This window comes from Pseudonaja textilis, chromosome 2 (genome assembly GCF_049901715.1).
Source record: "Pseudonaja textilis isolate UNSWEBS1 chromosome 2, rPseTex1.2, whole genome shotgun sequence".
NCBI classification, from domain to species: Eukaryota; Metazoa; Chordata; class Lepidosauria; order Squamata; family Elapidae; genus Pseudonaja; species Pseudonaja textilis.
The window spans coordinates 241,970,774-241,997,216 of NC_141991.1; the positions used below are offsets into that span (position 1 = coordinate 241,970,774).

A 26,443-nucleotide genomic window follows, 5' to 3' on the forward strand; every position below is an offset into this window, starting at 1 on the left:
TGCACATGTTACTACTGCATATGTCTTTGACTTTCCGTCAAAGTGGTTCACTCACAGCCATATAACAATGGAGAGGGTTCACAATGTGTGGCATGTGTACATCTACATTCCGGTGTAGCAGATTGCATTTGTGATTTCCTTAAGAAGATGTAGTTGAACAAACAAGTGGCATTAGCAGGCTATGGGAATAAAATAGCCCTTCACTTACAATCACAGTTGGGACTAGAGTTTCTGTTGTTAAGCGAGGCAGCTGCTAAGTGAATTGCAACTTATCTTATGACCTTCGTGCCATGGTTGTCAAGTGAATCATATGGTCAGCAAGCAAATCCAGTTCCGCCCATCAATTTTGCTTTCAGAAACTGGGTGGGAAGGTAACAAATGTTGATGACATAACCCCGGGATGCTGTAATCCTCATAAATATAGGCTAGTTGCCAATTGCCTGAATTTGGATCACACGACAGCGGTGATGCTGTGATAGTCATAAGTGTAAGGACCAGATGGATGTTACCTTTTTCACTGCCGTTGTAGCCTCAAACAGTTGCTGAATGAATAGATAGAGGACTATCTTTGAAGGGTCTAGGACAGGGGTGTCAGACTTGATTTCATTGAGGGCCACATCAGGGTTGTGTTTGACCTGGGGAGGCATAGCCAGGACAGGGTAGGTGTGGCCCTCTGCCAGTGAAACTGGAGCTCAGGGGAGGCACACATCCACCCCAAGCTCCATTTTTGCTGGCAGAGGCACAATGGGGTGGTCCTTCACTGTTTCCAGGGTGGGCCCTAAGGGCCAGATTTAAGCACCCCACAGGCTATATCTAGCCTGTGGGCCTTGAATTTGACACCCTTGGTTTAGGACAACTTGCTTTGACTGTCTTGCCCTGGATGACTCATCATGGCCAGGTCGCCATGGGACAACTTACTGCAGGACAAATCAACCCAGGATAGCTCAAGAGAAGGACAAGTGAATTGCAGTAGGCTTTGTTTTATTTTAGGATCGAACCTTCTCAAATTAGAAGTCCTCAAGGCTAGGATGAGCTACAAGTCTACTTGTCCTTCTCTTGAGTTATCCTGTTTTGAATTGTTCTGTGGTGAGTTGTCCCATGGCAATTGGCTGCAGCAAGTTGACTTGAAGCAAGTTGGCCATGGCAAGTTGTCCCATTCTGATATCTAGATGGAGCTCCATTTTCAGCTGGTCCATAGAAGGAATCAGAACAGGGCATCAAAAAGTTTGCTGTCTACGACTGTGCCATCAAATCCTTAGTAGTGAATGTGAAAAAAAAGGAAGGAGTTTGATCATACTGCACCTTGACATTTGATCCCTCTATAGACATGGCTGAAACTGAACATATTCTAGAAAAGGATTCAGTGGTGGGATTCAAATATTTTTACTACCTGTTCTGTGGGTGGCTTGGTGTGCATGGCATGGCATGGTTTGGTGTGCGTGGCTTGATGGGCACGGCAGAGGAAGGATACTGCAAAATCCCATTCCCTCCCCACTCCAGGGGAAAGGTTATTGCAAAATCACATTTCCTCCCCACTCCACTAACCTGCTTTCCAGCTCTGTTCTCCTGGGCTGGGCAACAAAAGAAGACCAAGCTGATCAGCTGGGACTTGGGAGGCAGAGAATAGATGGGGGCGGGGCCAGTCAGAGGTGGGATTTGCCGGTTCTCTGAACTATTCAAAATTTCCACTACCATTTCTCCAGAACTGGTTAGAACCTGCTGAATACCACCTCTGGAAGGTTGCTAACACCAACATGGACAAGAGGAGAATTCACACTTACAGATCTAGGCTTGTAAATGTATAGTTTATGATGAATATTTCTGAATAACTAATGATGAATCCTTTCAAATATGTCTACCTCAGCACTCTTACCTCCTGCAATTGCTAGGTAGACGTTACAAGAAATCGTATAAAAAATGTATGGGATATTCTTTAAATAAATTATCCAGTTATATTTTGGAGTCTTAAATACATGGATGTATGTGTTTGTCTGCATCCTATTTTATGAATAGGATGCTTGAAAAATCCCACCCAACAAGATGTTTGGTTGTTAATGGCAATGAAACCAACTGAGTAGAATATTCAGTAAGAAATATCATGTCTAGCTACAGTAATTGCCACCAACTAAATAATTCAGCCCTGAAAAACAGTTGAATCAGAAAGAAGTCATTCCAGAATATGTTCAGGTATGAACTTTAGTGTATCATTCCATGCTCTTATGAGGCTGTGGTTCTCAGAACTATGGAAGACATCAGCTTAATAAATGTTAATTAATTCAGTATTAATGTTAAATCTGCCTTTCCTTCATCATTGCCTTGATGTTTTGTTTGTTTAATACAAAAAGAAATAAGAAAGAGGAGAGAGACAAATTAAAACCTGTGAATTTTTCCCAGCTTATTTTATTATCCAATCTTTGAAAGTGAGTGATCTAGACTAGGGGTGTCACTCAAAATCATTGAGGGCTGCATCAGGGCTGTGGTTGACCTCAAGCTGCAATGGTTGAGGGCCACTGCCCTAACAGATGATCGCATCTCCATTTGCCAGACTGCCTTCCTGGCTGTATCTTCATGACGATCTGTTCCCTTTTACATTTCTAAAATGCTGTTTCTCAAATCTCTTCTCCTTTTCCTCTCTCCTTTGTCATTTGTTTGAATAATCGAATCATACATTTCTAATGCCATTTTAATTAATACTGAAGACCATTTTTGGAACGCTGTCAAAAAGTAGGTAGCCAATCTAAAAATACAACAAAGAAAAGATTTTGTGCTCTTCATTAATTACCAAGGTCCTGTGTTTCCACTGTACAGTTCTGAAGAGGACATGCAGTTCAACATGTAACTATATCAAGGTAAATCATAAAACTTAGTTTAAAAGGGAAGAGAAAGAGAGAGGAGAGTAATATAATTAGTAGCTTCTTGTTGATCAATAGATACTATAGGGAGATACAATGATATAGGTAGGTAGGTAGGTAGGTAGGTAGAAAGATAGATAGATAGATAGATAGATAGATAGATAGATAGATAGATAGATAGATAGATAGATAGGAGAGAAAGATACACACACAGAGAGAAAGAGAGAGACAGAAACAGAAACAGAGAGAGAGAGAGACAGAGAGGAGAGTAATATAATTAGCAGCTTTTCGTTGATCAGTAGGTAAGTAGATATAATAGATGATAGATAAATGATAGATAGGTGGATAGATAGATGATAGGTGATATAGATGATAAATAGATAGATATAGACAAGAGAGAGAGAGAACAAGAATGAGAAAGAGAGAGAGATGAGAGAGCTATTCATTATGTTGATATTTGTTTGTCAATGTTTTAAAACAATTGCACCCCAAATTTAATCTCACTGTAATAACCAGAGTTTGCTCATCCAAATATTTGAAGGGAAGCCTGGGACATGAAAAGAACTGTGCTGCCAAAGTGGAAGGAGATTGTTTGTCACATGGTCCCTGACAATGCATTGTTCTCTCCGAGGGTTTCTTTTGATAGAAAGTACTCCAGGGACTGCCGCAGAATAGCAGAAGCAAAGGTTGTGCCCTTCGCTTTCAAGTTTGCTTAATGAACTGAAACATCCTGAAGAGACCAGGAGAATGAGGTCCATATTGGTAGCTTCAGCCAACTTTCTTTCTTATTATCCTTTTCTTTTCCATTTCAGCTGACATTTCAGCAGCCAGATAGGGGAGAGAGCTGAGCTAGTTGCTCTGTGAATGCCTGCTTGAAAATACTTGAATCAAGAATACATGTCAAGTATTTAAGAGAAGAGACCATTATCAGGCAGCTCCACATGCTTTGTGTTATAACTCTGAAGCTGCCTGGTGGACAGGTCATGTGATCTTGGGCCTGAACAGCCACAATACAACTGTTGTCTGGAAATCACCCGTTCTGAGCATAGGTCCCTATATCTACAATCATATTTGTGATGTGAGTCTGATCATACTCCAAAATGTCATGCAATAAAACCTTTAATCTTAAACCTCCATTCTGTTAACTGCTATCAGATAAATGGTTGCCTACCGGAAAGGACTGGGAAGCCATTCCTATAGCAATAGCACTTGAACTTATATACCGCTTTACAGTGCTTTTACAGACCTCTCTAATAGTTTTACAGAGTCAACCTATTGCCCCCAACAATCTGGGTCCTCATTTTACTCACCTCGGAAGGATGGAAGGCTGACTCAATCTTGAGTCTGGTGAGACTTGATTTGCCAAATTGCAGGCAGCCTGCAGTCAGTAGAAGTAACCTGCAGTACTACACTCTAACCACTGCGCCACTGAGGCTCTTGTTTACTATAGAGGTCCTGGTGGTTTCCATTAGCTTAAAAATCATGGGAATTGATCCTGGTTCTACCAATGTCAATATTCGTGGCCAGCTGAGTTAAAAAAAAAACTCCAGATGACCCACCAAAAGAAGTTCTACGTTTATTCTTTAATATTTTGAATCGGATGATTTTCATTACAATTCTACTTGCATCCAAGATTGCTTGGTTTACCGTTAGTTTGTTTGACAGTTCCTCAAAGAAGCTGACAGTAAATATCCCAACCAAAGAATCACCAAGACCAATTCCACCAACACTGACAGGGCAAGCTGTTAGACTATAATATGAGAACAATCCTCTCTTCTTTCTAGCACTGATGATGTTACCTAGTTCAATCAATCAATAAATCAGAGTAAACTGGAAGGACCTTGAAGGTCTTTTAGGCCAGAATTCCCCAACCTTTAACCTTTAGAGGCTAAAATTGGTGGTTTTTTAATGCTGCGCTTGCATGCAAAGCACGTGGTCACAGAACTGTTTGTTAAACCAGTTGCAGCCTACCACTGGGGATGCTGCAACGGTTGTAAGTGTGAAGCAGCACTTTTTATTGTTCTATTATAACTTTGAAAAATCACTAAAACCAGGGTTGGGATTCAAATTTCTTAACAGCCTGTTCTGTGGGCATGGCCTAATTTGTTGGTATGGCTTAGTGGTCATGTGACTTGGTGGGCACGGCTTGCTGACTGGGCATGGCTTGTATGTAAATATTGCAAATATTTATGTAAATATTGCATTTTTTATAAAAAGAACAACTTTTACCCAAAATCAGGCAAAGCAGGCAGGCAGATTGAGTTGCTCACAGAATCACTGATTCACTCAGAGATCTACCATTCTGCAATCTGCTAGTTAAGTCTTCACTGAAAAATAGGAGCTTCAGTCCTAAGGAAGGCTCACCTCTGCTTTTAGATTAGCTAGAAAGCAATAAATCCAACGATTTCCTGCTTTCTAGCTAATCTAAATCTCCCAGCTCAGCTGATAGTAGGAACAGCTGATGGTCGGGGGGGAAAAAACGGAAAAATAGCAACTTACCCAAAATTAGGCAAAGGCACAATGGCGGAAAAGTTGGATGGCGTGCATACCAGGTAAGTAGTGAGTGGGCAGGGTGGGTGGGGAGGAGCGGGGCCTGCCAGTGGCATGATTTGCTGGTTGTCCGAACTGCACAGAATCATAACAATCAGTTATATAGAACTGGTCCGACCAGGTAGAATCCCACCCCTGACTAAAACAATGTTTGTAAATCAAGGATTACCAGTACCATCAACGCTGGTGTGGAATCTCTCATTTTCCTTCCCTTTCCCATGTTGGGTGATTGTATTAACCTTGACATTCATGTTAACCACCCTCTATCTGTACGTATCCTCTATCTGCAAACGAGAAAGGCATAAAGTAGGCAAGCGGGCTTCCCAACAGCTGATGGGAATCAATGAACAATTAATTACTATCAAGTGGGACTCTACTCGGGGAAGACCGCTGGCTTACATTTATCAATTACTAATTAGCCGTTCTTGTCTGGCTGACAGTTGTCTGTCAACTAGAAGAAAAGCTGCAGCATGTAACTCTCCAAGCAGTTGGATCTTAGCCGTAATTAGTGGAGCTCCTCTATGTCTTGAGGGGTGTGTGGAGTGGGTGGAGGGGTGTGTGTGGAGGTGGCTTTTGTTGTTTTGTTTTGGGCTACTAAATTGTTTCCAAGCAAGACTGAACTCTTTTCAATAAGAAAAGTTCTCAGGGCCATCCATTCTGTTGACTCGGTTCAAAGAGGGTGGAACATTTCTCCGCCCCCTCGAAAGTACTTTCCAGAACAAATCGATTAGTTCACTTGGGTGTCACAAAATAACAATAAGCATCCCTCCTCCGTCTGAAAATGCATGTTTGAATCGTGCAGGCCCCATCCTAGACAGTTCAGGTTTATTTCTTTTGCTTGTTGGCAGGGAAATTGGATACAGCTAGTTCTCAACCTATGAGCACAATTGGGATGAGGATTCCTGTTGCTAAGCAAAGCTAAGTGAGTTCACGTCCAATTTTACAAACTTTTGTTTTTTTCCACAGTTATTAAACAAATCTTCACCACTGTTAAGTAAAGCATGCAATCATTAAGCAGCTTTCTCTATCAACTTTGCTTCTCAGAAGCCAGTGGGGAAGATTGCCAAGGCGATCACATGATCCCAGGATGCTGGAACTGTCGTAAGTACATGCCAGTTGCCAAGTGCCTGAATTTTGATCATGTGACCATGGGGATACTGCAAGGATGTAAGTGCAAGGACCAGTTGTAAGTTATTTTTTTCAGTTTTATTGTAACTTGAACTGGTCACTAAACAAACAGTTGTTCAGTCAAGGGCTACTTGTAGTTTGATTTGAATTTGGGCAACTAAAGATGGCTTTGAACTGAACTGGACTCCTGGTGACTTCATAGTCCCAGTCTTACACAGTTCTTAGCAGGAAGTAATCTGCTTTTTTTCAGTTCCTACTTTTCCTCTTCCAACGTACTTATAACTTTTTAGTGGCCTCTGATATAAATATTAGCACATCTTGCCTGCTTAGCATTTTGGCATTAGTTTCTGTGTGAATTCAGACGGAGCATTCTGGTAACAAAAGGAGCTGATTCCCAAATAAGTGTACAAATTTGTAGCCTTGATTCCTTTGGCTGAAGAAATAGGATGGTGTGTCATCCAGTGGTGGGATTCAATTTTTTTTACTACTGGTTCTGTGGGTGTGGCTTGGTGGGTGTGGCTTGGTGAGTGCGGCAAGGGAAGGATACTGTAAAATCCCCATTCCCACCCCACTCCAGGGGGAAGGTTACTGCAAAATCCCTTTCTCTCCCCACCCCACTAACCTGCTTTCCAGCTCTGTTCTCCTGTGCAGGGCAACAAAAGGAGACCAGCCAATCAGCTGGGACTTGGGAGATGACTGCCAGCCCTCATGGACTAGCTTAACACTCTTAATTGGCTTCAGTTAATAGCCTGGCAAATTCATGCAGTATACTAAGCTTAGTTGATATGAACTTGGGTTAGGTTTTCCTAGCTTAATTCAGACCTACTTCATTGTATTTATTTATAAAATTTATTATTTACCCATCCTACTACAGGGTAACTCTGAGTGGCTTACAGTCATAAAAAAGTGCATGTACATTAAAACATGAAGAAATTAAAACCAAACATTAAAATTGAAGGATACACGGACAGGGTGGGAGCAGGGTGGAGGGATCTGTTGTTACACAACCAACCCCCTCCACAGTGCTGTTCCCACATTGGGGTTCTGAGCCAACTGGCAGAACCAGGTCTTGAGGCCCTTACGAAAGGATAGGAGGGTTGGGACGAGCCTTGCATTGGAGGGCAAGATGTTCCAGAGGGCAGGAGCCACAGCAAAGAAGGCCCAGAATAATTGGGCTGATGGGACCAGCAACCTGCCTCCTTTGCTAGCACGAGTGGGACATTAGTTAGTTTTCTAGCTTAATGCAGGGGTGTCAAACTCAATTTCATTGGGGGGACTATGATTGACCTTGGGTGGGGAGTGGCTGACTGGGTGGGTGTGGCCAATTGGGTGGGCGTGGCAAAGTTGATACCGCCCCAAACTGCTGGCATGTTTCCTTTTCATATTGAGAAGACTGGGCCAAAACTACACTGGCCCAATCTTTCCTCTTCGCATTGGGTAGACCAGGGCAGCCCCTTGGGCTGGATCTCACCATATCATGGGCCGGATTCGGCCCATAGGCCTTGAGTTTGACACCCCTGGCTTAATGTTTGTGCAGATTGAAGGCAGATTAATTCCATATGAACCTTAGATGAAGGTTCAGCCATCAATGCCTTGAAAAGGAGAGTTGCTACAACAGCATCCACAGTAATCACCACTAGTCAACTGCCCAAGGCTGCTGCCACTGCAGAAATTATGCCTAGTAACAAGAGTGTTGTAGGGCAGCTTCTCCAATGCAAAAATTTCCAAAGCTTTTGGTTTTCAACTTTCAGAAATCCCTGGCAGAAAAGTAACTGTTAGCATTGCTTTATTATTTTATTGTTTATTAAATTTTTATGCTGCCCATCTCCCTTATAAGGCAACTCTGGACAGCTTAAGGGTTATAAAAAAATAGAAAAATAATTATATTAAAAAAATTAAAACTATGTAGGTTAAAATTTTAAAACTAAACAAAAACCAAAATTAAGGGACAGGTGGCACAGCAATGAGGATTTTTTACCTTGTCAACCCCCTCCCCTGGTAAGCACCCCTCATCTTATACCAGCTGTTGATGGTCACCAAATATGGCTTTTCTGTATGGTGGTACCAATGGATTGATTACCCATTTATGGAATCCCCAAACTCCAACACTGGCAGGTTTTTATGTTTGGAATTTCATTTAGTCATTACAATTCTCTGTGATATATATTTTTATTAGATGACTTCATAGCATTGTTATGCATCGCTTTGGATTATGCCGATGAGAAGTTGTACACAAAGATTTCAGTTAAACGTACTACGTCTTGTATCTTATATTATACTTAAGTTAGGTTCTATCTGATTTGGTCTGGAGAGGGGGTGGGAAATCCAAGATGATCATTAGTTGGTAACACTTTTGCATCCCAGCTAATACAACTTGTCACTAGTTTCCTGGATTCTGCATTTGGGCAATGCGAACTCTAAATTTCTTAGGGAACTTTGCTTTTTATGTTACTTTTGTTATTAGTGGAAACACAAGTATTATATTTCAGTTCCCTGAAGTAAAACAATGAGAGAGTAACAGATCGGTCTCAATGGAGAGTTAAGAGCTGACAGTGACTTCAAGAGCTTTTGCAGAGGTGTGAAACTAATGAAATTCACCGCAGGGTTTGGTTGGGTGGTAGATTATGTGTGTGGGTTTTTACTAGCAAGGAGCTTCATAATTTCTCAAGCACATCCACTGTTGATTCACTTTGTGTTTTCTTCCCGAGGCCACATATTTGGAACCTCAGACATCTAATCAGTGTCTGAAGGCCACCGGCCAAACTTTCTGGCCCTCTGGGTTTCCCTTTGCCTCCTCCCTTTGCAGTTTAAACATCAGTTTAAATATTAGACTTTCCCAGGAAGAGAAATCTCTCTCTTCCCACCTGACATGCTAGAACTGCTGGCACCTTACTGAGTAGATTATTAATGGCAGTGACCATTTAATCTCTTTAGGTATGGTATGCCAAAGAGTCCTACTGTTGATCTAGACACAAGTCAACATGTTATCGCCCTGATGACGTTATCAATGCCCCCAAGCCATGAGCAGCCAGTCAGGCGGGGGCATGGAGGGCAGAAAACCATTTACTGCCTGTTGCAAAGTGTACACCGTAAGTTATCATTTGTAATTAACCCGCTCAAACAAAACTCATATAAATCAATCATGCTTAGGATAATGAATAAATCTTTGCTTAATGTCGATCTGGTAAATGTGTAGACATGGGTCAGTGCCTCAGATTTACATTTCCTCGCTGGGCTGCGGTGTCAAAAAATGAATCATTTTGTGGCTCAGTTGTTAGTAGATGAGCAGTCACATTCATTCTCTCACAATGCCTTAGAAGAGTTGCATTTACTGTCCGGAACTATGGAAGGAAATAATAACAATCTAATCTGAGTCCTATTTTTTTCTGTCATATAGACTAATATAGCTCTCCTCCTGTAGTGATCTTCCTCTGAGGAGAATTAACTTATATCTTCTATTTTATTTCTTGGCCTATAGTTAGGTAGCCTTTTGAAAGGATATTTGTGTCTAGCTCTAATGTTAATATTTCTAGGCTCCTCACATCTGTACCTTAATTGCTTTCACATTAGCCACTAAGCCAGGGGTGGGAAACTGTGATCCCTTTATGACCTATGGACTTCAACTCCAGACTTCCTCAGCCAGCAGGCTTAGGAATTCTGGAAATTGAAATCCACAAGTCAAAAGGGGCCATAATTGCCCATCTCTGCATTAAGTCATAATGTAGTTTGTTTATTTTGGACTTATGGGAGTGAACTTACTCATGCCTTGTACATCATTATGATTTCAGGATAAGTATTAATCAGAGCACTAGGCCTTTTTCAATAAACCAAGATTAATTGAAACAGCTTAGAATGGCAACTGAAAAAGAGTGAACTGAGGGGGATGATTTAACGTTTCATAAATAAGAGGTGAATTATTCAACACATAGCTGGAAATGAATTGGGAACAAAATCCAGGGAAACAAAGTGAAAAAGAAGAATCCATGAAAATGAGGTCAAACTTTGCAATATGGCAGACGGAACTTTGCTTTGTATATCTCATTCCTTTCATATTTTGTTTACTTTATTAAACAAATGTATATGGCCACTCAACTACTAGAAGGAACTCTGAGCATTGAACAAGAATTTTTAAAAACCCACACAATATCATTAGAAAAATACATCTGAAATTAAAAAAGGTGCATTGATGTCACCCTCACATTGAAAAGAGGCAAAGTTTGTATCACATCTGCCTCTTAAATGCCTTTGTGAACATCACTGAACTGGTGAGGCATGATCCAAATCTGGAAATCAATACGGCTACCACAATATGGGCATCCTGAGCTCTCAAGGTTCTGAAGACTTTTGTGGACAGAGCAATCCATCCTGCAAAAAATAAAAATACGCAACTATTCACCAAGAATCCCAGTCGAAAGTAATACCTTTGCTTAGATCTTCAGAGAATCATTTGATATATTTCACACTGGCAATTCCAGGATTCCTGTGAAATATAGTCTCAAGAATGTATGACCCCCAGTCATTGATCCCTAGTTAATGTATGATGGTGATGTTATCTATTCAGTCTTGGTGGGGCAGGTCTCTCCACGTCTTCTGATCTTGCCTTACTTCCTTGAGCTGTTGTATGCTCAGGTTGATGTCAGCTTTGATGGTGTCCAGCCATTGTGTTCTTTGTCGGTCCGATTTCCTTTTACCACTAATTCTTCCAAGCACAGTTGCTTTCTCCTGGGAATTCCCCTGGGTGACATGGCTAAAATAAGTGAGACTCAGGTTTGTGATTGTTTCCTTCTATTTATACATCTGGTGTTATGCGTTCCAGTTCTTGCTTGTTAGTCACCTTTGCTGTCCAAGGAATACACAGGGGTCTTCTCCAGCACCACAGCTCAAAAAACTCTGTTTTCTTCCTGTCTTGCTTTTGAAAGGTCCAGCTTTCACAGCCATAAATTAGTTATAGGCAGTAGTGGGATTCAAAAATTGTTTACTACTGGTTCTGTGGGTGTGGCCTTGGTGGGCGTGGCAAGGGATGGATACTGTAAAATCTCCGGTCAGAGGTGGTATTTGCCGGTTCTCTGAACTACTCAAAATTTCCACTTCTGGTTCTCCAGAACTTGCTGAATACCACCTCTGCTTCAAGTTCTCCAAAGTTATATCCCCAGAATCCCTAACTGGCATGAAAGCATTCAGGTAGTCCTTGACTTACAATGGTTCATTCAGTGACCACTCAAAGTTACAACAACACTGAAAAAGTGACTTATGACCATCTTTCACACTTGCAACTGCTGCAACATCCCCATGGTTATGTGATCCAAATTTGGACACTTGACAACTGGCTGGTATTTATGATGGTTGCAGTGTCCCAGGGTCATGTGGCCACCTTTTGTGATTTTCTGACCTGCAAAAACAACATGGAAGCTAGATCTACTTTACAACCGTCTTCCTAACTGAACCACCGCAGTGATTCACTCCACGGTGGCAAGACAAGTTGTAAAATGGGGCAAGGCTCATTTGGCAAATGTCTTGCTTAGTGTTCTGACCCAGGCTTTGTCCAAATTAAGGAAACACAAACTGAGTGTAAAATCAAACCTTTTTTAATGAGACACTGGGAATTTCTTGCATTCCCAGCCAAAACTCATTAGACACAATCCTCTGAGATAAGCTCATGTCTTTCAGAAGGCTGTGAAGAAACAGAAGTCCACTTAATTAGAATATAAACCAACAGAAATTCCAGCAAAGAGAAACCAGAGTTCGCAGGGCTTCAATGAGAAATCAGAATCTAATAAACTACTTTGCTTCCTGCAAACAGAATGTCACCAAGGGCTGACTTTTATCCCCTTTTATCACCTCCCAGCCTTACTCCTGAGTCATCTCTGCTGCTTCAGCTGCTCTCGCCTTCTAGCAGCTCTGTGCACATGCGCACTGGGAACAGGCTCCCCAGGGTCCTCTGCTTCGCTGCTGCTAGACTCCGAAGGCTCCAAAGGCAGCACCCCACTCTCAGAGGATCCTGGCCCCTTCCCTGCATCAGATGCAGGACCCTCATCCAAGGCCTTGCCAGACTCCCTGACTGGCTCCCTTTCATCCTCACTGTTCGATACTTCTGCCGTCCGCATCGGCTGGCGGCAAACTACAACACTTAGCATCAAAAAATGTTGGGCTCAGCTATGGTCATAAGTTGAGGACAAACCTGTACTGGCTGAGGATTCTGGGATTTGTAGTTCCAGATTAGCAGAGGCTACCATGTCGGGCGGTGCTGCTTTGAACCCAAAAACTCGATTGGAAAATATGACCCACTTGTCTTTCAAGAACAAATAGACCACCCTATCAGCAATAAATCAGTATATTTTCTACTCACCTGGCAGTCTGGTCTTTTGCTCTTGAAAGAAAATCCTGTTTCTCATCATTAGGCCTTCTGCAAGACACAATCCTCTCCCATTTAAAAGCTTGCCTTGACATTAGAGTGCTCACAATTAATCCAAGCAATGCCATCCTCCTATTTTAATGGCATGTAGACGCTTAGTCATTTCCTCTGCCTTGTTTTCTTTTGATCCTCCTGGGAGCCATTACTCTGATATTTTGTCCCTTACCTTGGCATCATTAGACATTTCTGCTAATTCCAGAACTGCATTTCTTAATCTAACTATTTCTAATTCCAGGAACCAACCTCAAGCTTTAATGGGCCTTTGCCATCGGAGATTTTCAAGCACTTTCCGTTTGCATCAGTTTGCCAGGCACTGAAGTTCTAGTGCAACCGTGAAGGTAAATGGAAATGGTTAGAATAGAACATTGCAAGAAAAATATTTAGCATCCAATCAAACTCTTGGTGCCCTTTGGATGGTTTGGGAATTAGGAAAAATAGATTTGTCCTCGAACAAGGACACGCAGAGGAAGAGTACACAGCCTACAAATGAAATAATTCTGGGACAAGCTTTCACAAGCAACAGCTTGAAATGGCCACCTAATCAGATACAATAGTGATGGAAAGTGTGTCACGAGTGATGTGCTGTACCATTTTTAATGATATGCCTGAAATAGGGGTGTCCAACCTTGGCAACTTTAGGACTTGTGAACTTCAACTCCCAGAATTCTCCAGCCAACCTTTGCTGGCTGAGGAATTCTAGAAGCTGAAGTCCACAAGTCTTAAAGTTGACAAGTTTGGAGCCTTCCAACTTAGAGGCTGCAAGAGAATGTGTTGTGTGCTCTCTCTGACTTCTGGATACTTTGAAAATCTCACCAGAATGGATATACTTTCCCACTATTTTTGCAGCCTGCAAGGTCCACACACGAGCATTTTCTGAAGTTTCCAGGATGTCTCAGATAGGACAAATTGGAAAATATTTAAAACGATGTAAATGTTTATTGGTTTATTTGTTTAATTTATGTGCTGCCAATCTCACTATCCAAAGTGACTTTTTGTTATGAATTGTTTCTCTTTTGCCCAGTGTGTGTGTGTGTGTGTGTGTGTGTGTGTGTGTGTTATTCCAGGAGAATCAAGTTAGGCATTTTCTTTTCTTTTTTAATAAAGTTTTATTTGGGTTTTCACACACAAAATACAAGTAAAACATCTTTTTTGAAAATAGCATGGTCCTGGGTTGAACTTCTTTATACAGACACAAAACTCAATTTCATGCTCCTTTTTGTATTCTATTCAATATCTATTTTACATTTTCTATATAGTTTTCCCCCTCTTAATTTTCTCAATTTTATTTTGATTATCTCATCTCAATTCAAATCATTATATTTATACTTTTGTCTGTTCTGTTTCAATTTCATATTATCTTTTCTCATTAAACAAATTTTCTCCTGTAGTTACTAATTGGAGTATGACACCTTTATATCTTTTAATTACATCCATTCAACTCTTATTTAAACTTCAATATATACCTTAAGTTTATGACCTTCAATATAATACATAATACATAACTTCCAATCGAATTCTGCTTGGCACATTCTTATAATACACACTCTATTCTTTTTTTAAAAAAAAGATTGTAAATATATGTAATTATAAACCCTCATTCCATTCCAGTTCAGTTCTATCATTAATAATCATTAAAACCATAACATCTTTAACACTTCTTTTCAATTAAATATCATACTTCCTTAAAAACATATATAATCTCCATAATTGATTTTTCCCTTATTTCTCTTCAAATATGTTTTATAAATCATTAAATATACCTTTTGTTATATTTATTTATTGACAAGCATTCCACTGAATTACGATAGCTATTTTATCAGACATTTTAATCATACATTGTTTCATATTTTCTAAAATTATTTCTGCTTCTAATATAACCATACTATCTTATGTACCTTTGCAGAATCCCTTTTTCCATTAAGTTTTCACCCATTATCTCTAAATAGGCCCTGTTTCTCTATATTTTGCTTCTGTCCTTTATAACTTCTTTTCCTTTCTTTCTTCCCTCTTGTCTTCTCCCTCCCCTTTTTACCCCCTTGTCTCTCTACTTCTAATTCTCTCTTCTGCATTTCCCTCTTCTGTTGCTTTCTGATTTTATACTTATTTTTCACTCTATTTTTTTTGGAATTGTTTTTCCCAATCTTAAACTTTCCATTCTCTTTCCTCCCTTTCCTCCCCCCCCCCCATCTAAGATTACTTGTTCATTAAAGATGGCTTCTTCTTTGTCGCAATCTTCTTGTTCTGCAGGCATTTCTTGTTGTTTCTCATAATTCCAAGTCTCCATTTCTAAAAACTGAAATACGAAGCCAAAAGAACCTCTCCCTTCTTGTGCATCTTCTTTGTACTTTTTAAGTTCCATTTTCAGTTCTTATAAAAGTGGAGCCATTTTAAAAAGTTTTTTTTTTAGTTTTAAACAACTACCTGATTGATTTTAGTCATTCAAAACAATAACCAAGAATCCAGAAATCATCAAGTAATCCAGATAGTCCCGAGTTATATCTTCTTATGTCTTTTTCAAATTTCTCTTCCTAGGGTTTTTGCTGCAATATTTCAGTTAGAATGTATCTTTTGGAAGTCTTGTTGAGGTTTTGCTGTAAGTTCTTTTTAATTGCAGGCAGTCTCCTCCCTTCCAGATCCTGCCCTTTTATTCTTTTTCTCTCCTTTCCTGTTTTCAAAAGCTTTTAATTATCCAGAAATCTTTATTATCCCTTTGACTTTTTATTTTCAGCATTAAATGCCTATTGATGTCAAAGTGGATTTTTTTCCAATTTCTTGCTTAAGTCTCTTAGCTGTCAATATAGGAAAAGGAGAAAACCAAATCTTTTCCCTTTTCTCTCTCCTTCGCAGCTTAAAAATCTTCTTAGGGAACAATGTTATTGTTTTTTAACAGTTTCAATTCCAGGGTACCTTATTTGTTGCTTTTGCTGTTTGATCCGGTCAACCAAAACTTTCTCTTCTTATCTTCCTCCTGCACATTCTTTTCTGGTCAAGTTCTTCTTTGTGGTGGCCATTTCTGACCACTGCTGCAGCCGCCTTCGGGAAAGGGAGTAATGGCCAGCTGGGGAGGAGAGATGCAGCTCTCCTCAACCCTGCTGGCAGTCTCCCCACTCTTCACCACCTCTATGGGGTGGCTTAGCCCCGAAAGCAGCCAGCTCGGGGCGCTCCAGCGGCGAACACGGATCGAAGCCTCACAGAGATGAGGTTTCGGTCTGTCACTGAAGAAGCTCAAACCGGAAGTCCAAGTTAGGCATTTTCTGATTGATTTATTTTTGGCACACAAGGAGCACAAAAGGTTCACCATCACTGAGATACAATATGGTCAGAAATGGTGGCAATTATTCACTGGGAATGAACCCAATAAATTGAGGGGGGAAAATAATTCTGTAATCCTTATCCCTGAGTTGTTTGGTTTGTCTCCATATGGAGATGAGATAAACCATTGCTTTAAATTTCCAGGGATACCCTGAAGAGACTAATGCAGAATTCCTCATGAACATTGGCTTATAAGGTGCTGAGTGTGACTCAGTGCTGTATTGAAAGGTTGCTATTCTCTCCCCCTATCTCTCTCTCCATCCCCTCTCCCTCTCCCTCCCTCCCTTCCTCCCTCTGTCTCTCTCTCAACCTCTCTCTCTCTCTTATTTAAGATGGACAGGCAAAATAGGGCTTTCCAATAATAACAAAACAAAATGATACGTCTCGTTTAATGAAAAGAAGGACTAGGGATGATATGATAGTGTTCCAATAACTAAGGGGCTTCTACAAAGAAGAGCAACGGAAGGCAAGACAAGAATCAATGAATGGCAACTAACCAAGGAGAGAAGCAACCTAGAATTAAGAAGAAATTTCCTGACAGCGAGAACAATTAATCAGTGGAACAGCTTGCCTTCAGAAGTTAAACTGGAGATTTTTAAGAAGAGATCGGGCAATCATTTCTCTGAAATGATATAGGATTTCCTGCTTGAGTAGGGGGTTGGGATAGAAGTCCCCTTCCAACTCTGTTATTCTGTTCTGATAAATTAATTTTAAAAAAATCTCAGGAAGCTTTCTAGGGTCATCAACTAAACCAGGGACAGAAGAAATTGAAAACTTCCAAGAAGAAAGTAGCTAAAGTTGGAGTACAATCATCAGTTCTCTGCTGCCTGGGAAAAATGAAAAGCTAAGCTTCCAGTCCTTATGACAGACTTGGTCAATTTGGAAACTTCATTTTTTTTCTTTCAACAAGAGAGGTTCATTTTGCACACTCTGTTCCTTTCTTAATCTTAAATCCTGGACCTGGTATAAGCAAAAGGAATAACGCTGATATTGAGAGAGGTGAATGAAACAGTAAATGGCTTTAGTACGAGGGCAGCATTATTCAAAAACTAGACAATAATATTGATCTAGTTGATGGGCTACAATCAGGATTACAGATGTAATGGAGCAGAGGACCTGTGTCATCTTCTTCTGTCAAAAGCATTCCTTGTCAAGTGCCCCATATGCTTTCCTTAATGAGGAGAAGGACTAGGGGGTGATATGATAGCAGTCATCCAGTCCTTGAGGGGCTGTCACAGAGAAGAGGGGATCACAGATGAAGGCAAATATGCATGTCCGGATAATGTTACAGGATCCAATCTGGGTTGGTCACTGAAACCAGAGGTTCAGTCTTCCAAGGATCTTCTCTCTCCCGAGAATGTGGGGATTTTAGTGAGAGAGAAATTTCCCCAAGGATGGGATCCAGCATGAGTCCAAAAGTTTGTAAGACTAAACCTTTGGTTCTATTGACCAATCTAGATTGGATCCTGCAAAAAAGGGCAGGGGGAAGCGGTCAACCTATTCTCCAAAGCAGGGGTCTCCAACCTTGGCAACTTTAAGACTTGTGGACTTCAATTTCCAGAATTCCTCAGCCAGCAAAGCTGAGTTGAAGCTCAGCAAAGCTCAGCAAAGCTGAGTTGTGGGAGTTGAAGTCCACAAGTCTTAAAGTTGCCAAGGTTGGAGTCCCCTGCTCCAAAGCATGTGAGGGCAGGACAAAAAGTAGCAGGTGGAAGGTCATTAAAGAGAGATCCAACCTAGAACCAAGGTTAAATTTCCTGACATCGAGCACAATTAACCACTGGAATGGCTTGTCTCCAGAAGTTGTAGGTGCTCCATCACTGGTGGTTTTAAAAACAGTCTGGACAACCATTTGTCTGGAATGGCATAAGCTCTCCTGCCACAGGTGAGGGGATGGACTAGGAGACCTCCAAGGTCCCTTTCAACCCTATCGTTCTGTGTTCTATGTTCTTGAACAGACTTGCCTAGGACACATGTGCAAGGAAAATACAGATGGTCCTCAATGTGCAACCAGAATTGAGCCCAAAATTTATGTTGCTAAGTGAGAAATAAGTGAGTTCTGCCCCCATTTTATGATTTTCCTTCTCTAAGCACATCACTGCAATTGTCAAATCAGTAACGTGGTTGTGAAGTGAATCTGGTTTCTCCACTGTTTTGCTTGTCAGAAGGTCACAAAAGGGGACCATCACAAATATGAGTCAGCTGTCAATCTTCTGAATGTAAATTACATGACCATGGGAATGCTGCAGTGGTCATAAGCAGAGGTGGTATTCAGCAGGTTCTGACCAGTTCTGGAGAACCGGTAGCGGAAATTTTGAGTAGTTCAGAGAACCGGCCAATGCAACCTCTGACTGGCCCTGCCCCCATCTATTCTCTGCCTCCTGAGTCCCAGCTGATCGGCTAGATCTTTCTTTTGTTGCCTTGCACAGGAGAATGGAGCTGGAAAGCAGGTTAGTGGGGTGGGGAAGGAATGGGGATTTTCCAGTATCCTTCTCCTGCCACAGCTACCAAGCCACACCCAACAAGCCACACCATGCCCACCAAGCCACGCTCACAAAGCCACTAGTAAAAAAATATTAATCCCACCACTGGTCACAAATGTGAAAAATGGACACAAGCCAGTTTTTTTAAGGGTCCTTGTAACTTCAAATGGCCCCTAAGCGAACTGTGATAAGCCAAGGACTACCTGTACAATTGTGAGGGGAGGAATATCAAGAATTTCATTTTTGCTTTTTTTTTTTTTCCCCCAGCCAGCCGAAAACCAAACAACCTCACCTTTAAGTGAAGGAGCTCGGCCATTTTTGATCCAAAGCTAGGAAAGATGGTGAAGAGGTAGGGAAACCCTCACAACGCATTCCTCAGCTTCTCTATGAGGAAAGACCATTTTCACAGGAAACCAGGATATATTTAATTCAGTTCTTCCTTGGATTATCATTTCCATAGACCTTGTGGCTTCCTAAATGTGACTTAGTCGTGTTTACAGACATTCCTCCTATTCCTGACCCACAGCCCCTGCTTTCTTTCATTTCTGCTCATGTGTGACAACAAATCAAATCAAATGGACTCATGTTTTCCTTTTTTTCTAAAAAAAAAGATGCCGGTGCACAAATTAAATATCCGCATTCCCTTAGGTTTCATTAATACTTTTATTAGCCTTATCTGACTCGTTTCTATTAGCCCTTCTGTGTTGTCACCAAAACCCTGTGGGATGGTAAACACATCTCCATTCTTTATCTTTTAACCTCCAGGTCACCTTTGTCCTTGGACGCCTAGCAACTTTTAGGACTTAAAAGCATTACAAATGGGAAAGTACTTATAATGATTAATCTTGCAGGCCGGAGCCATTATGAATAGAGGCTTCTGTAGAAACACAGCGGAGGGATGTGCTGCTGAAATATTAAGAGGAATCTTCCCCCCTCTTTTCTCATTAATGTGCTCTTCTCAGTACACATCAAGAAACACGGAAGGAGTCCCCTGGATCAAATTTAGGGACCATGTGAGTATAGTGGTTATGGGGAGGCAGTGGCTCGGTGGCTAAGATGCTGAGCTTGTCGATCAGAAAGGTCAGCAGTTTGGGGGTTCGAATCCCTAGCACTGCATATCAGAGTGAGCTCCAGTTACATGTCCCAGCTTCTGCCAACCTAGCAGTTCAAAAGCATGTAAAAAATGCAAATAGAAAAATAGGGACCACTTTGGTGGGAAGGTAACAGCGTTCCGTGCGTCTTCGGCATTTAGTCATGCCGGCCACATGACCACAGAGGTGTCTTTGGACAATGCTGGCTCATCGGCTTTGTTACAGAGATGAGCACCACAGTGGTAGGATTCAATTTTTTTGGCTACCAGTTCTGTGGGCATGGCTTGGTGGCTGTGGCAAGGGAAGGATACTGTCAAATCTCCAATCAGAGGTCGTATTTGCTGGTTCTTCAAACTACTCAAAATTTCTGCTATCGGTTCTTCAGAATTGGTCAGAACCTGCTGAATACCACCTCTGGAGCACCTTCCCCTAAAACCAGAAACGACTAGCACATATGTTTGAGGGAAACTTTTACCTTTAAGTATAGAGGTTAAGATGTTGGCCTAGAAACAAGGAGACTGGGAATTCTAATCCTGTCTTAGCCATGAAAGCCAACTGGGTAATTTTGAGCCAGTCACTCCCTCTCAGCTCACCTTGCCTCCCAGGGTTATTGTTGTGAAGAAAATAGGAGGAGGAAGGAGTGTTATGTATATTTGCTGGCTTGAGTTATTTATGAAATAATAAAAGTGGGATAAAAATCTAATAAATAAGTAAATGAACATCCCCTCTCCCTGACCATCCAAGTACAGTAGAATGTCTGGTCACGAACGCTTCTGATCACAACCAAATTGGGTTCCAACCAAAAAATTCACAATATTTTTTTTTGCAGTCGATTTCCCTTTCCACACCATCTATTTTGGGGGGAGCGCCAAATTTCCAAAATTAGGTTTGGGTCACAACCAAATCAGGTTGCGACTAAAGTTATGGAACAAATTATGGTCGTGACCAGAGGTTCTACTGTATTTTCTATGAAAATTGCCCAGAGGGCATATAGACAAATAACCTTCCACAGATATTTATTCTCTCAGCAATTAGCATTTGGAGATATACTGCCCCTGCCTCAGGAGGTCCCAGTTAGGAAGCTAATTTAAAGGGCCAGGGCAAGAAATTTCCTGACAGAACAATTAATCAGTGGAACAACTTACCTCCAGAAGTTGTGAATGCTTCAACACTGGAAGTTTTTTAAAAAGACCATTTGTCTGAAGTGGTGTAGGGTTTCCTGCCTAGGCAGGGGGTTGGACTAGAAGACCTCCAAGGTCCCTTCCAATTCTGTTATTCTATTCTAAGTCACACAATGCAGCTCACCATGGCACAAACCCACAGCAACAACCTTTTCTGTCCCTGTATTCATATCTTCCCCAAGTCTTAAACTCATCCTTAGACATTTTAGTGTTAAAGTAGGTTTTCCCCCCCTTTAAATAAGCCATTGGAGGTTGTCCTAATATTGGGACACGTTCAGGAACATAAAGAGAAGTTACGGGAATGATGGTCATGAGCCATTTTCTATAGTCACAGAAATTAGGACCAGGAAAAAAAAGTATATGTTTCACTACCTCGATTTTATTTAATATCAAGAAAAATGTCCAGGCAATGATATCCACACATCAATGGAACAGTGGAAGTTGTGGAAACTTATCTCTAAAGGTTTTGAAGAAGAAGCAGGACAGCCACTTCTCATGGTTGTTTTCAATGGTTTTTCTGCATATTTCACAGAGTTGGATTCAATCAGTGTGCTTCATACACCATATGAGCCATGGTGGCACAGTGGTTAGAATGCAGTTGTCAGCGTTCCAGCAAAACCAGATCCCAATCAACAACTCCAAGACAGGCATTTTCTCTTAAGTTTCTTTTTATTGGAAAAGTCATACTGGCACATCTGGGAAAACCCGAATCTGAGAGTTCCGGGTTTTCCCTCAGTAAGTCAAGAATCAACACCCAACCCCTGCACCCATCAGTCCACCACATGGTCCAATCACCACCTGTCCCAACTTGAGGCATCCCTTCAACCACTCCTCCTCCAGGTGCAGGAATAACATGACCTTGACCGAAAAGAAGAATGCTATTATGTCTAACTACTAAAACTCTAAAAGTCCCCCCCTCCTAATTTCCCAAGCACAGGAATGTGGCAGCATGGAAGTTTCTGGTGTTAATATGGCTTCCAAAGCTGACAGCAGTACTGAGGGCTATTTCTGCTGACTGCCGGCTGTAGGCAATTTGGCAGTTCGAATCCCACCAAGCTCAAGGTTGACCCAGCCTTCCAGCCTTTTAAATTGGTAGAATGAGGACCCAGATTGTTGGGGGCAATAGGCTGATTCTGTAAACTGCTTAGAGAGGGCTGGAAAGCACTGTAAAGGGATATATAAGTTTAAGTGCTATTGCTATTTGGTCAGTGACCTGTAGTCATCTCTAAAGTGGTTTGGGGTGACTGCAGATGTCAACTGACCACTTCAGGCTGCTCTGGGCAGGCTATTTCATTTTCAGTCCCTAGGTACTGTCTTCAACGACCCTTCTACTGTGAGCAGAAGACTGTTGTTGTTTTTCAATCTAGGATTTATCCTTTATCTGCCATTCTCTGGGCAGATGTCTGGATCAGACCTAGGTCAACCAGACCAGTGGTGATAGCATGTGTGAAACTGCATGGTGAATGGAAGAATAGGAAGTCCCTTTTTGCAGCTTCACAGGACAGATGTCTCATCACCTGTCACCTGTTATCTGGGCTGCTTCTGAACAAGAATGTAGCAGCCTTCTGAAGTATTGTGAAATCCTTATCCAAGGGAAGCCTGTACAACAACTCAGATTTGTTACAAATGTTTTGCATGACTACATTCCGAGGGAACTCAATGATCAGCTGCCGTTGGCTGATTGTTGGGCTCCCTCTACAAAACATTTGTAGCAAACGGAGTGAAGAACAGAAATGGACATTCCCAAACAATATTGGAGAGAGATGCTTTTGATATGAAAATAAGTAGTTTGCATTACCCCCATTAAGCCAAGATTCAGAAAGAGAATAAAATGCAATAGAAAGTCCCCATCTTAACATCCTTTCAATAAATGAAGCCCAAGATACCCAGCAAGTACCCACATTTTAAAATTTTGTAACCTAACCCCTTTTTTCTTTGCAATTAATCTGCCTATCTAGACTGTTTGCGAATCTGGCTTTCTTGATAGGAGTACGTTGCTATAAGAAACTTGATCCAGAGTGTGTTTTAACAGACAACTAATATGCCAGTATATCCATCTATTTAAAGTTTACCTCTTTGCTGTGGGTTAAGGAGTAATTTATGGAGAAATGTTTATGAAAATTCTCAATCATTCAGGTCATGGTTGCTCCAAAGGTACTTTTTCTAAAAGAACTTTTTTGTGTTGTTTTTTAAGTTTCAGTTCTCATCCAAGATGATTCTTCGGTTGAGACTCTAGAAAGAGTGCGGAGAAGAGCAACTAAGATGATTAGGGGACTGGAAGCTAAAGCATATAAAGAACCGTTGCTGGAATTGGGAATGGTCTAGTTTGATGAAAAGAAGAACTAGGGGTGATGTGATAGCAGTCTTCTGATATCTCAGAGGCTGCCACAAAGATGAGGGAGTCAAGCTATTTTCCAAAGCACCTGAGGGCAGGACAAGAAGCAACGGGTGGAAACTAATCAAGAAGAGAAGCAACCTAGGACTAAGGAGATATTTGCTGATGGAACAATTAATCAGTGGAACAACTTGTATCCAGAAGTTGTGAATGCTCCAACACTGGAAGTTTTTAAGAAGAGATTAGACCACCATTTGCCTGAAATGGTACAGGGTTTCCTGCCTGAGCAAGGGGTTGGACTAGAAGACCTCTGGAGTCCCTTCCAACTCCTCTTCTCTTCTCTTCTCTTCTCTTCTCTTCTCTTCTCTTCTCTTCTCTTCTCTTCTCTTCTCTTCTCTTCTCTTCTATTTTATTCCATTCCATTCTATTCCATTGCTATTGCTATTGCTATTGCTATTGCTATTTAATTCAGCCACAAGGAAGATACCATTGAGTTGTAATGCAACGCCCTGCAGGTGTTTCCTGGCTTATAGCACACCAAGAGTCCAAGACAGCTAACTTATTTTGACTCACAGCAAGGCTATCCTCAGTTCTGCCCTACCAGACAAAGGCTAAGTTTTATTTCTGAACCAATTACAAACCACTGACCAATGCCCCATATTACAGGTTGCCCAACCATGTATTTCCTCCTTTATATTATCTAAAACAGGGATCACCATCCCCCAGTCTGTGGCCCAGTGCCAGGCCGTAGCCTGTTTAGGACCGGGCTGTGGAAGTGATAGGTGAACACATGTGGGAAGTTTCATTTGTGAAAGCAGTACATGTGAAACCTGCCCCACTGCCCCACTGGGCCACCCCCATTGCCTCCCCCAGTCTGCCAAACCAGAAAAGTTGGGAGACCACAGCCCTAAAACACTCCAGCCTCTGGAATGAATTTCAGCAGCACCAACCAAATTTCCATGAATATTCTGATTTCACAAGAGAAGGCTGCTACTGAACCCGCCCATTCAAATGATCATAAAGTCATTTGTGAAGCTTATTCATTGTTTTTGCACCCTAGTCTACAACAACATAGAACAATGGTTTCCTACAAATAATAGAACTGGACAATGAGACTTCATACAATACAGTTGTTATAAAAATACTAAATATATATATTTTTAAAAGTCTGATCAGTGGGAAAGAAAGAGGATTTGACTAAAAATTTAAAAGGTTCATGATAGTTTGGGTGACTTTTCAAGGTCAGCATTAGTTTGAAACGTAAGTTCTCTCTCTCTCTCTCTCCCTTCTCTGTCTCTGTCTGTCTCTCTCACACACACACAATCTCTGTCTATCTATCTACCTGTCTGTCTGTCTGTCTGTCTGTCTGTCTATTTATCTCTCTCTCTCTGTCTCTCTTATCTATCTATCTATCTATCTATCTATCTATCTATCTATCTATCTATCTATCTATCTATCTATCTATCTATCTATCTATCTATCTATCTATCTATCTATCTATCTACCCACCCACTTTCAAGCATTCTTTAAGAAACTGGGCTTTTTCCTCACGCTTTTAGTTAAGGTGGATGGACCAGCCCCTTTCAAACAGAAAGATATCTTTCTTCCTTTCACAGTTATTGTTTTCTGGATGTTAGTGGGTCATATACACTGGTGACGAGGATTCCTTTTCAAACACACAGGCAACCATTTACGCCTATCTGAAAGAAGGGAAAAGGCCAGGTGTGCCTGTGTGTGTGTGTGTGTGTGTGTGTGTGTGTGTGTGTGTGTACATGCCTCTGTTTGCTGGAGCCAGATTAAAAACCTAGATGCCTTTAATATTTGATGGAGGGAATGAAACATGAAATGGCAGGAAAGGCAATTTCATTGCTTTTTGCAAAATGACATTGGCAACACCCAGAAGGCTAGATATGTAGCACTTCCCTCTACTGGAAGCTATCAGAACTGCCGATTCCTATTCTTAGCCAGCTGGGAAATGGATGAGGGGGGGTGGAAGAGAGAATTTTTCCAAGTTCTGGTTAGCGGCTGTAGAATCTCTTTGAAGCCGGCCCTTCTTTTGACTTTGGATTACTGAGCAACCAGCCACCTCAAGCCTCGTGACCCCCCCACCCCCCAAAAGGCAGGAATGGATTCGGTCTTCAACCGTGGAAATCACACATTCACACCGGACCGGAAGGCACCGCAGCAGCAGCAGCAAAACCTCAGGCTGCATCAGGTCAGACCACAGACGGAGAAAGTCCCTTCGCCACTCCCTCCCCTCCCTGCCAATCTTCACACCTGCAGGATCTGAGCGAGCATGAAGCAGAACCTCAGCCAAGGTTTACTGGACCTCGGCCACCCAGCCTCCCCTGGGCAAAGGTTATCCCTGCTATGGCTTGGGATGCAGAGCTGTCATCAAGACAAGCCCCCGGCGGTCACCCATCCTCCCACCACCACCAAAATTCATCCACTATTTATGAGGAAGAAAGCTTGGGATGCAAACAGGCACCTAAGAAGGGCTGGTTTTGAAAAGCACATCGATGCCTCAAGCAAACAGTTTGCATCCTCGCTGGGGTAGAAGCAAAAAGGCCCAACTCACGATTCTCTTTCTCTCTGTGTGTGTGCCTCTCTTTCTCGCTCCCTCTGTCTCTGTCTCTCCCGCTCTCCCTCTTTCTTTCTCTCTCTTTCCCTCTCCGCCCTCTCTCTGTCTCTCTCTTTCCCTCTTCCTCTCCCTCCCTCTGTCTCTCTCTTTCTCTCTCTCTCTGTCTCTCTCTCTCTTTCCATCTCCCTCGTTCTTTCTCTCTCTTTCTCTCTCCCTCTGTCTCTCTCTCCATCTGTCTTTCTCTTTCTTTCTCTCTCTTTCCCTCTCCCCCCTCTCTCTGTCTCTCTCTTTCCCTCTTCCTCTCCCTCCCTCTGTCTCTCTCTTTCTCTCTCTCTCTGTCTCTCTCTCTCTTTCCATCTCCCTCGTTCTTTCTCTCTCTTTCTCTCTCCCTCTGTCTCTCTCTCTCTCCATCTGTCTTTCTCTTTCTTTCTCTCTCTTTCCCTCCCCTCTCTCTGTCTCTCTCTTTCCTCTTCCTCTCCCTCCCTCTCTCTCTCTTTCTCTCTCTCTCTGCTCTCTCTCTC

The 26,443-nt window shown here is 41.7% G+C and overlaps 1 long non-coding RNA gene across 1 annotated transcript in view; it reads left to right on the forward strand.

Annotated features, from left to right (window-relative positions):
* The first annotated feature begins 9,554 nt into the window (after positions 1 to 9,554).
* The window catches only part of LOC148127443 (uncharacterized), a 48,742-nt gene continuing 31,853 nt past the window's right edge, over positions 9,555 to 26,443 (forward strand). Inside the window, exons 1-2 of the long non-coding RNA XR_015741517.1 lie at positions 9,555 to 9,619; positions 13,178 to 13,280. This is a non-coding gene — a long non-coding RNA (uncharacterized LOC148127443). The remainder of the gene's footprint in view (positions 9,620 to 13,177; positions 13,281 to 26,443) is intronic.